We start from the raw sequence: 9,568 nt of genomic DNA, 5'->3' as shown, positions 1-9,568 counted from the left end.
AGCCGATAGCCCCTCTTGCTGAGCCTCAAGAAAGGCAGCTAGCGAGGCCGACGAAGCGCCTTCGCCAAGACTTGGCTTCTGGAGAGGCTGCAACGGCTTGCGAACAGGTGGTCGACGTTCTGACTAGGTCAGCGAGATTAGCAACTTCGGTTGCCCCAGCAGAGAAGACAAAGAAGGTGCCTCACAAGATTAGTCGTGGAGGGCCTGGAAGGGCAGCCGAGGGAGGTGAGGCCGAAGTCATCCATTTGTATGAGGGGTCTTTGGCTCAGGAAGAGGGGGAAGAGGCCTATTGTGAGGCTAGGGTCAAGATCGAAGCCTATATAGAGGAGGAGGGGGCCTCTATCGACCCAGCTGAGTCGGCTCATCGCTGGGGGAAAGAGCCGATCGAAGAGGAGACCTTTCCTATAGGGGGTTTGGCATATCTATATTCTTACTAGGTCGGCGAGATCGATACGGAGGATTGGGAGAGAATGAGGATGCTACTGATTGGGTCCTTAGGTGTTGGCCCTCAGTATACCAGGGAGCCCTCTCCGGGCTCATCACCAGCCTTGTTGCCATCTCGATGTGAGGGGGTCGGTCCTTGAATCCCGTATGGCTCAAATAAGAGCTATGGAACAGTTCTGGTTACCTCGCGACGTGGAGATTCTGGAGAATGTCCCTAATGTCGACCTCCATAAAGCCCTCCAGAGCTACCTGGTTTGCAAGACTTTCGTGGAACAAGAACTCTTTGGCCGAATGGAGAAGATCCGAACCTCTTACCTCAAACTCCAAGAGGAGGTGGAGGCTCGCCAAGCTAACATGGGTGGTGACCTCAAGGAAGCCCTCAAGGAGTTGTCGGCCAAGGAGCAGGAGTTGGGTGACTGGTAGTGAGAGATGGAGGTGCGAGAGCGGATGATGGAGGATCTGAAGGCCTTGGACGTCCAAAAATCATCTGAGATTGATAAGCTCAAGCGTGAGCTTCTAAAGAGTACCAGGAAGATAAGGCACTTGTCCAAGCAAGTCACGCAGGGCAGCAGAATAAGGACCACACTCTGGTGCAGATTGAGGTTGAGCGCCAACCTACCCAACATGCCAAGGACGAGCTTGAGGTGGCAGAAGTGGGCTCGGTGAGGCTTAACCTAATTGCAGTATAAGGACACAGATTTCCATATGAGTTGAGAGAGAGAGAGAGAAGGAGGATCTGGAGAGAGAGAGAGAGAGACGAGAGAGAGAGAGAGACGAGAGAGAGACAGAATGAGATGAGAGATGACACCACTATTGTTGAGGAGAGAGTATAAGGACCTAACTGAGTGTATTATGTACCTTTTTGGATGCATCATTTTAGATTTTTCTTTTATCAGTATTGCATATATTTTAGGTACTCATAATTTTTATTGTTGGAAAACAGGATACAAGCCTAGAGGGGGAGAGGTGAATATGATTGCGACAAATTTTTCAGATAAACAAAGAATAGGTAGTGAAAAATAAAATATGAAAAACTAAGAGCAACCAACAAGGAACACACGAGATGTTTATAGTGGTTCGAATCAAAATCTAACGTCCACTCTTCCTTCTCGTGAAGGGTCTTCTTCACTATAATTGTATTTATCCTTGAATCACAACCTAATTTAGTAAGCTTTACAAATAGGACCTTGGAATCTGCCTAAAACTAGCTGAGATACCAAACTTCTCACAATGATCAGAAGAAACCTAGCCCTAGCTAGCCACACTCAATTACCCTGGTCTGAGCACACCAACCCTCAATTAACCCGACTTGAGTACACCATCCTTGAAATACAAAACCAACCCTAAAAATAATTAAAGTACAATTGAATAGATCTTACAACACTTTAAATAAATCGCTCTCCAAAACGATGATGTTGAAGAATCGTGAAAAAGCGATATTGTATATGAACGCAAAGGGCACTCCTCCTTGATGAAACGATCTCTCAGATGTCGTGTGCGATGAGAAAAGTTAAACAAGGTTCAAGGAATCAAATTCTAACTCTCAACTCTTACAAACCCTAGAATTTGATCCCTCAAGCTTAAGCAAATATCCTCTCTATTTTCTATTTTTAATCTCTTCTCCAATCCCTCCTTAAATAGACCTTGATTTTCTTGGAAAAAAGTTTTCTAATTAGTGTTAAAATAGGAGATTAAATCTGTGATCACATGACTGAGGTTGAATCTAAAAAATCTACCAAAATACGTCCAAACTATCGATGGTTAAATGCTATCATCGATGGTTGATGCTGGTCATCGATGGTTCCCTGTAGTCAATCAATTGTCCAATTCTAGTTTCTGGAATCTACAGACTGTTGACTATAGTCCATCGATGGGTTAATGGATCATTGATAGTTTAGTGTAGTCCATTAATGACCTATGGACCATCGATGAATGCCTCGTGACCATCAATGGTTAATGACGGAAAATCAATTGTTCATATTGATTTTTGCATCATTTGAGCCAAAACTTTTTCTTACTTGTTTATTCCTGGAATATATCATCTATCAAACTTATTAATACTAAATCAAAGTTTGTTATTGATCAAACAAGATATATTGCACGAACATTGCCCCGAACAATGTTCTAACATTTATGTGCCAATTTCTAGCAACATTTCATTGTTATCTTCTCCAATGACAAACACACATGCCTGTATTCATCAGTTATGCAGATACAATATATGACTTCGTGATGAACACTAGATAATTCTGAACCTTTATTCCATTATGATACATAAAAGTGAATAGATGCTTTCTTCTATGCTGCACTTATCATTTCTTATATAGAAAAAAAAAAAGTAAACTAACTGTTCTCATACATCGCATGCTCTTAAAGAGAAGGTTAAATAATATAAGGACAAATTTTCAAAACAGGCCTATTTGAATATTTAATCCCAAAAACCAACCTATTTAGAATTTATTTACAAAAACCAACCTGGTTTCAGCCTCAGGGTTGCAACCAGGTCGGTTTTTGCAAAAAAAGTTCTCAAACTTCACGGGAGTTCAACTCCCATGAAGTTTCAAAACTCAAATTTTTTAAGTCCCGTGAATGTTGTCTCCCTCACCGACTGCCCCTCCTCCCTCTCCTTCCCCTCCTCCACCCTCCTCTCCCTCTCCTCCCTCGTCTCCCCCTCCCTCCTCCGTTGCCCCTCACAAGAAATCCAAAGAAAAGAGAGCTAAAATTACCAGGGTGAAGACTGCGTAATCCTCAACAGAGAGCTGGTGAGAAGATATCGAGAGAGAAGGGGAAGCCCCAGGCTGGATCCTTGGGAGAGCAGTAGGGCTACTATTGCTCCCTTGAACAAGAGCAGCATGAAGAGCTCTGAGCTCCATGGCCTTGGCAAGGGCAACCTTGAGGTCTTGCCTCTGGATTCCATGCCCATAGGCCTGTAGAGCTTTAGAAGAGGCCATTAGACTCTCCTTCTAACGCATCAGAGAGAGAATTTTAATGGGTTACTTGGAAATCTAAGGTTGAATGAAAATAGCAAAAGCAGGTCGTTCATAATTTTACTGGAGCTCTGATCGATCGCGGTGCAGGACTTGGATCTCTTGGTGGAGGATCTTGATCAAGGCCGAGAGGAAGGTGAGGGAGGAGAGGGAGAGGAGGGAGAAGGAGGGGAAGGAGAGGGAGGAGGAGCAGTCGGTGAGGGAGAGGAGATTCACAGAACTTAAAAAAAAATTGAGTTTTGAAACTTCACGGGAGTTCAACTCCCGTGAAGTTTGGGAACTTTTTTTGCAAAAACCGACCTGGTTTCAGCCCCATGGCTGAAACTAGGTTGTTTTTTGCAAATAAATTCCAAATAAGTTGGTTTTTGGGATTAATTAAATGTCTAAATAGGACTGTTTTAAAAATTTGTCCAATAATATAAAGACTAATTCATAGGAAGCTACAGCAGGCAATCAGTAAATTATCTATATCATGCTTAATTTTTCATAAACTCCCTATTTATTACCATCAAATTTTTATTTAACCACCCACTAATAACATTCCCCCACTAAGTCTTGACATTACACACTAATAATGAAAAACGTTACAACTATTCCTCTTCCATAAATCACTATAAATTACTATAGAATCTTATCAAATTTCTCTAACTAAAATTCTAACTCTTAATCAAAATTTATTCATATTAAAAAGTAAGGAGATACAACTACAACACTTACAAACCGCAAGAAGTGTGAGTGTGTCAATGATAACATCACTGATGGAGTACGATCGAATTGAATGAGAAGATGGTAATGGAAGCATCAATATAACAATTTAGAGAGCAGAGAAAATATCGGTGAAGGCGACAACGAAGGTGGTCCTGTATTTTATCAAAATCTGTAACTATTTCAGTCATAAACTAATTGGTTCCCCCCCTTCCATCTTCATATATGTTTTTGCCTTAGCATGTAAATTAGTTTCCAACTCCTAGGCATGTTTGTAAATATGCTAAATTGTTTGTATAGTCTGATTGAATCTCTTAATGCATTATGCTTATTCTCGGGATAAAGAAAGCTTTATCCATGACAATGTATTATAAGTGTAATTGCTTTCACTCTATATATGTAAATGGTTAATTTTCGTTCTATGGCCACTAAGGTAATACATTGATATTATTGAGTTATAAAGGATAAATAGAAAGTGTAGGAAGATCAATTTAGAAAATGATATAGTTAGTTGGTCCTGATGATGCTTATAGAAGGGATTACTACTACAATTTTAAGAGTATTATCAATTTTCTGCTATTAATTATTAAATTTCTGCTATTAATCTACTATTTGAGTATAATAGTTAATGTATGATAATTATAATATATGTTGATATCACATTAATATATAATATTTATATGAATTATTAAATATGTGCAACTATCAAATATAATATGAGTAAAAAGTTATTTATTTACCAATTCAAATAAATAAATATATAATTGAACATTACAGTAATATGAAAAGTCATCAACTTTTCATTATTCCACTGTCTTCTTAACCCCCTTCAATAAGGAACTCATTCATGAAGGGTTACCCATTTCTTCATTAACCATTTGTAAATTGCATTATTTTAACAAATAGGGAAAATTGTACATAATTCCCTCTTCTATATCTTGAGTTGCACTAAATCCTCCTCAATATACTAGCACTTAATACCCTTGAAATGCAATTTTAGAGATATAAATTGTAAGTATCAAAGATAAATTGGGGGACTCTAAGAGCTAATAATAAACTAGAGGAGGTTTAATAATTTCTAGAAAAATAATTTCAAAATGGCATCCCTCTCTCACATGTAAATGTACTTGAGCTTCTTGCTTTACAAGTAGTTTATATTTTATAATAGAAACATGTGTAAGCTAATTTTCTATGCAGAGAGTTATTGTTTTCGATAAAAATAACTTATTCATAACCTCCTACAAATATACCAATTTAATCTTTATGCATTAAGTCTTATTTCATTGAATAAATATTAATTCTTTATTAATTACTATAACATCTTAATAACTATTCACTTTCTAACCTAATAGAACCAAAAGAATTCCAAAAAATTGATCAACAAGTGTGCCTACGTGCAACGCACGTACACGATACTAGTATAAATAAATAAGGATAAATGCAACTCAATCACTGAATGCCCATTTCCTATGATGGGTTACCGAATGCCCATTGTAGAAACTCTCTATTGATAGACTTTGAGTCAAACACTAATATGTAACCACAACATTCCTGAGCATTTCAAAAAACTTGAACATTATGATTGAATTGCATTTATCCTAAGTTATTTAAACTTATGACTAAATGCACCCCATAATCTATACGTATTTCTTTTGTTAACATGAAGGTGCGACCAAAATGTATCATGACTAATTAAAAATAAAAAACCATAGACAAAAACATCTCCCTTATACGCTCTCTTCATTATTAAAATTAAAATAAAAAACCATAGACAAAAACATCTCCCTTATACGCTCTCTTCATTATTAAAATTGCCAAAGGAAAAACAAAAAGGAAAATAGTAATTAAGTAATTTACCTTCATAGATGTGTTTTCTGACCAATCTCAAATCTATAAATCTCCAAGCATCCAATCACTACATAAATAGGAAAAATAAGTTTAAAAAATTATTACTCACAATGAAACTGTTGGGGATTCGAAACAATCAATCGAACCCTTGCCCTTCCGGACCTTGTGTTGAAAGTAGGAAAGTAGGAATAAACCACAAATAAAGATCTAACCTTGTAAAAACAGTAAAAGAGACGAACACACAGGTTTAACGAGGTTCGGCAACGTGCCTACGTTCTCGGGAGCCACACCACACAATCTTTCTATTAATTGAAGAAGAAAATACAAGCTCTCAAACAAGGGGTAAATCTCTCTGAGATTCTCTCTCTCTTTTCAGTCAAAAAGCTCTCTTTTTGATGTCTTACAAACCCTAAAATCGTTTGGGGTATATATAGAATCCTGGTTGAAACAGATTCCTAAACAGATCAGGAAACTGTCTGGGCGATTCGCGGTCGACAGCCGTGCCAAGGCCGGTCGACCGGCCAGAGAAAAATCTGTTTACAGGGTCCTGTGCACATTTGCGGTCGACCGCAGCGGCCACGCCGGTCGACCGACCAGAGCGAAAACTTCTTCTCAGTCTCCTGCAGTGCACGCGGTCGACCGGCTCTGCCACTGCGGTCGACCGCACAGTCTTCTGACTGTTTTCTTCGTCTTTTCGATTGCAGCTTTGGGTCTACACACTTAGACTAACAATCTCCCACTTGGAGACCAAAGTGCCTGCAATGAGTTCCCCCGAACTATCCCCTTCTTCGCATGTATCTTTTTCCCCGAAAAAAATTCTTTCTTCAATCAACATCCCGACGATCGCGCCGATCCTCGTAGTGTGGCTCCGCCTTCGTCTTCTACTCGTGAATGCCAACTGAAGTTGCGCACAACTCCAGTTTCTCAATGGTGACTGCCTTCGTCAACATGTCTGCCAGATTTTGACTCCCCAAAATCTTCATTAAGTGCAACTTTCCGTCCTCGATCAGCGAGCGTATAAAATGGTATTTAACGTCGATGTGCTTCGTTCTGGCATGATATACTGGATTCTTGGCAAGATGTATAGCGCTCTGGCTATCACAATAAAGAACTCCTCTCCCTTGCTTCAGATCCAACTCTTCCAAGCACCCGTTCAACCAGATCATCTCCTTGCTTGCTTCAGTCACCGCGACATACTCAGCCTCGGTTGTAGACAAAGTCACAATCTTCTGCAGACGTGAGACCCAGCTCACTGCTGTCGACGCTAAGGTATAAACATACCCCGTGGTGCTTCGCCTCGTATCATGATCACCGGCGAAGTCCGCATCCACGTAACCCTGCAGCACCAACTCCTTCCTCCTGAAACATAGTGGCTTGTTCGTTGTTCCCCTCAAGTACCGCATTATCCACTTTACGGCCTCCCAATGCTGCTTTCCTGGATTGCTTGCAAATCTGCTCACAACTCCCACTGCATGGGCGATGTCCGGCCTCGTGCAAACCATCGCGTACATGAGACTCCCAATGGCCGAAGAATATGGCACCCTGCTCATATGCTCTCTATCTGCATCTGTCTTAGGCGATTGCTCCTCAGATAACTTGAACTGACTTCCAAGGGGTGTGCTAACAACTTTAGCATTCTGCATGTTGAACCTCTGAAGTACCTTCTCAATGTATTCAGCTTGGCTCAAACTCAATGTCCCTTCAGCTTCATCCCTACTGATTCGCATCCCTAGAATCTGCTTCGCTGCACCCAGATCCTTCATTGCAAATTCCTTTGCTAGCTGCCTCTTCAAACTGTTTATCTCTTCTAAACACGGTCCTGCTACCAACATGTCATCAACATATAATAACAAAATAATGAAGCTGGACTCGAACCTTTTGAAATAACAGCAATGATCCGAATTACATATTCTGTAACCATTGTTCTGCATGAAGTTATCAAACTTCTTATACCACTGTCTCGGAGCCTGTTTCAAACCATATAAGCTCTTCTTGAGCTTGCACACCATCTCTTCCTTTCCTTCTTCAATGAAGCCAACAGGCTGCTTCATGTAGATTTCTTCATCCAAGTCACCATGAAGAAAGGCAGTCTTCACATCTAACTGCTCAAGGAAGAGGTCTTCTGCAGCTACCAAACTCAACACCACTCTGATGGTTGTGAGTTTCACAACAGGGGAAAATATCTCCGTGTAGTCCACTCCTTCCCGCTGTTGAAACCCTTTCACTACTAATCTGGCCTTGAATCTCTTGCTTCCATCACTCTCCTGCTTGACCCGGTAGACCCATTTATTGTGCAAGGCTTTCTTCTGTGCAGGTAGCTGGGCTAACTCCCATGTCTCATTAGTGAGTAGAGAATCCATCTCCTCCTGCATCGCATGCTCCCACTGCTGAGATTCACTCACTTGCACTGCCTCTTCATAACACTCCGGCTCTCCGCTATCTGTTAAGAGTAGATAATCAAGTGACGAGAGGTATTTGGGATTTGGTTTGGGTACCCTAGATGACCTCCTAGGCTCCACGCCCTGGGTAGTAGCTTCTGCACCTGTAGTCTCCTCCGTTCTACGGTCAGAACTGACATCGTCGCCCCCATCTGGAAGTTCCTCCAAATCCATGTACTCGGATCCACCTGTATCCGTAGTGCTGCTCATCCCAAAGGCGATACCCGAACTCATCAATGCCGTATCCAATGAATGTGCACTTCTGTGACTTAGCTTCTAGCTTGTCCCTGACATGGTCACTGATATGAACATAAGCCACGCAACCAAATACCCGCAAGTGTGAGAGATTTATCTTCTTTCCACTCCAAACCTCCTCTGGAATCCCAAAATCTAATGGAACTGATGGCCCGTGATTAATAAGGTATGCTGCCGTATGCACCGCATCCGCCCAAAATGTCTTAGGCAGACCTGCATGTAATCGCATGCTCCGCGCACGCTCTGTCAAGGTCCTGTTCATCCTCTCTGCAATGCCGTTCTGCTGCGACGTCCCTAGAGTAGTCCTCTCTAAGCGAATACCATTCATAGCACAGAATCTCTTGAACTCCTCCAGCTCGTATTCTTCACCATTGTCTGATCTCAGACATTTCACCTTCAGATCTGTCTCGTTCTCCACCATGGCCTTCCACTTCTTGAAGATTCCAAACACCTCTGACTTGTGCTTCATGAAGTAGATCCAAGGTGACGTAGTATCTCGAACCGCCAAAAGAAGACACACTGGCTGGACCCCATACATCTGTATGAATCAACTCTAGCTTCTGAGCCTTAGGTGGCCTTCCACCCTTCTGGAAACTAACCCTCTTTTGCTTCCCAAAGATGCAGTCTTCACAAACCCCGACTTCCACAGTGTCGATCCCGGTTAGCTTTCCTTGTGAATGTAGAATTTTCATCCCCTTCTCGCTCATATGCCCCAGCCTATTGTGCCACAGATCTGTACTCTCCTTGCCAGCTGCAATTGCGAGGGTGTCACTCGCATGTGAAGTGAGGTAGAGAGTTCCCGTTTTATTGCCTCGGGCAACAACCATCGTACCGTTGGAGATTCTCCACGAATCCCCGGTGAATGTCGAAACGTAGCCTTCTGCTCCAAGC

This window comes from Asparagus officinalis, chromosome 7 (genome assembly GCF_001876935.1).
Source record: "Asparagus officinalis chromosome 7, Aspof.V1, whole genome shotgun sequence".
In the NCBI taxonomy this organism is placed as follows: domain Eukaryota; kingdom Viridiplantae; phylum Streptophyta; class Magnoliopsida; order Asparagales; family Asparagaceae; genus Asparagus; species Asparagus officinalis.
The sequence above is the reverse complement of the archived record's forward strand: the minus strand, read 5'-3'. Positions refer to the sequence as shown.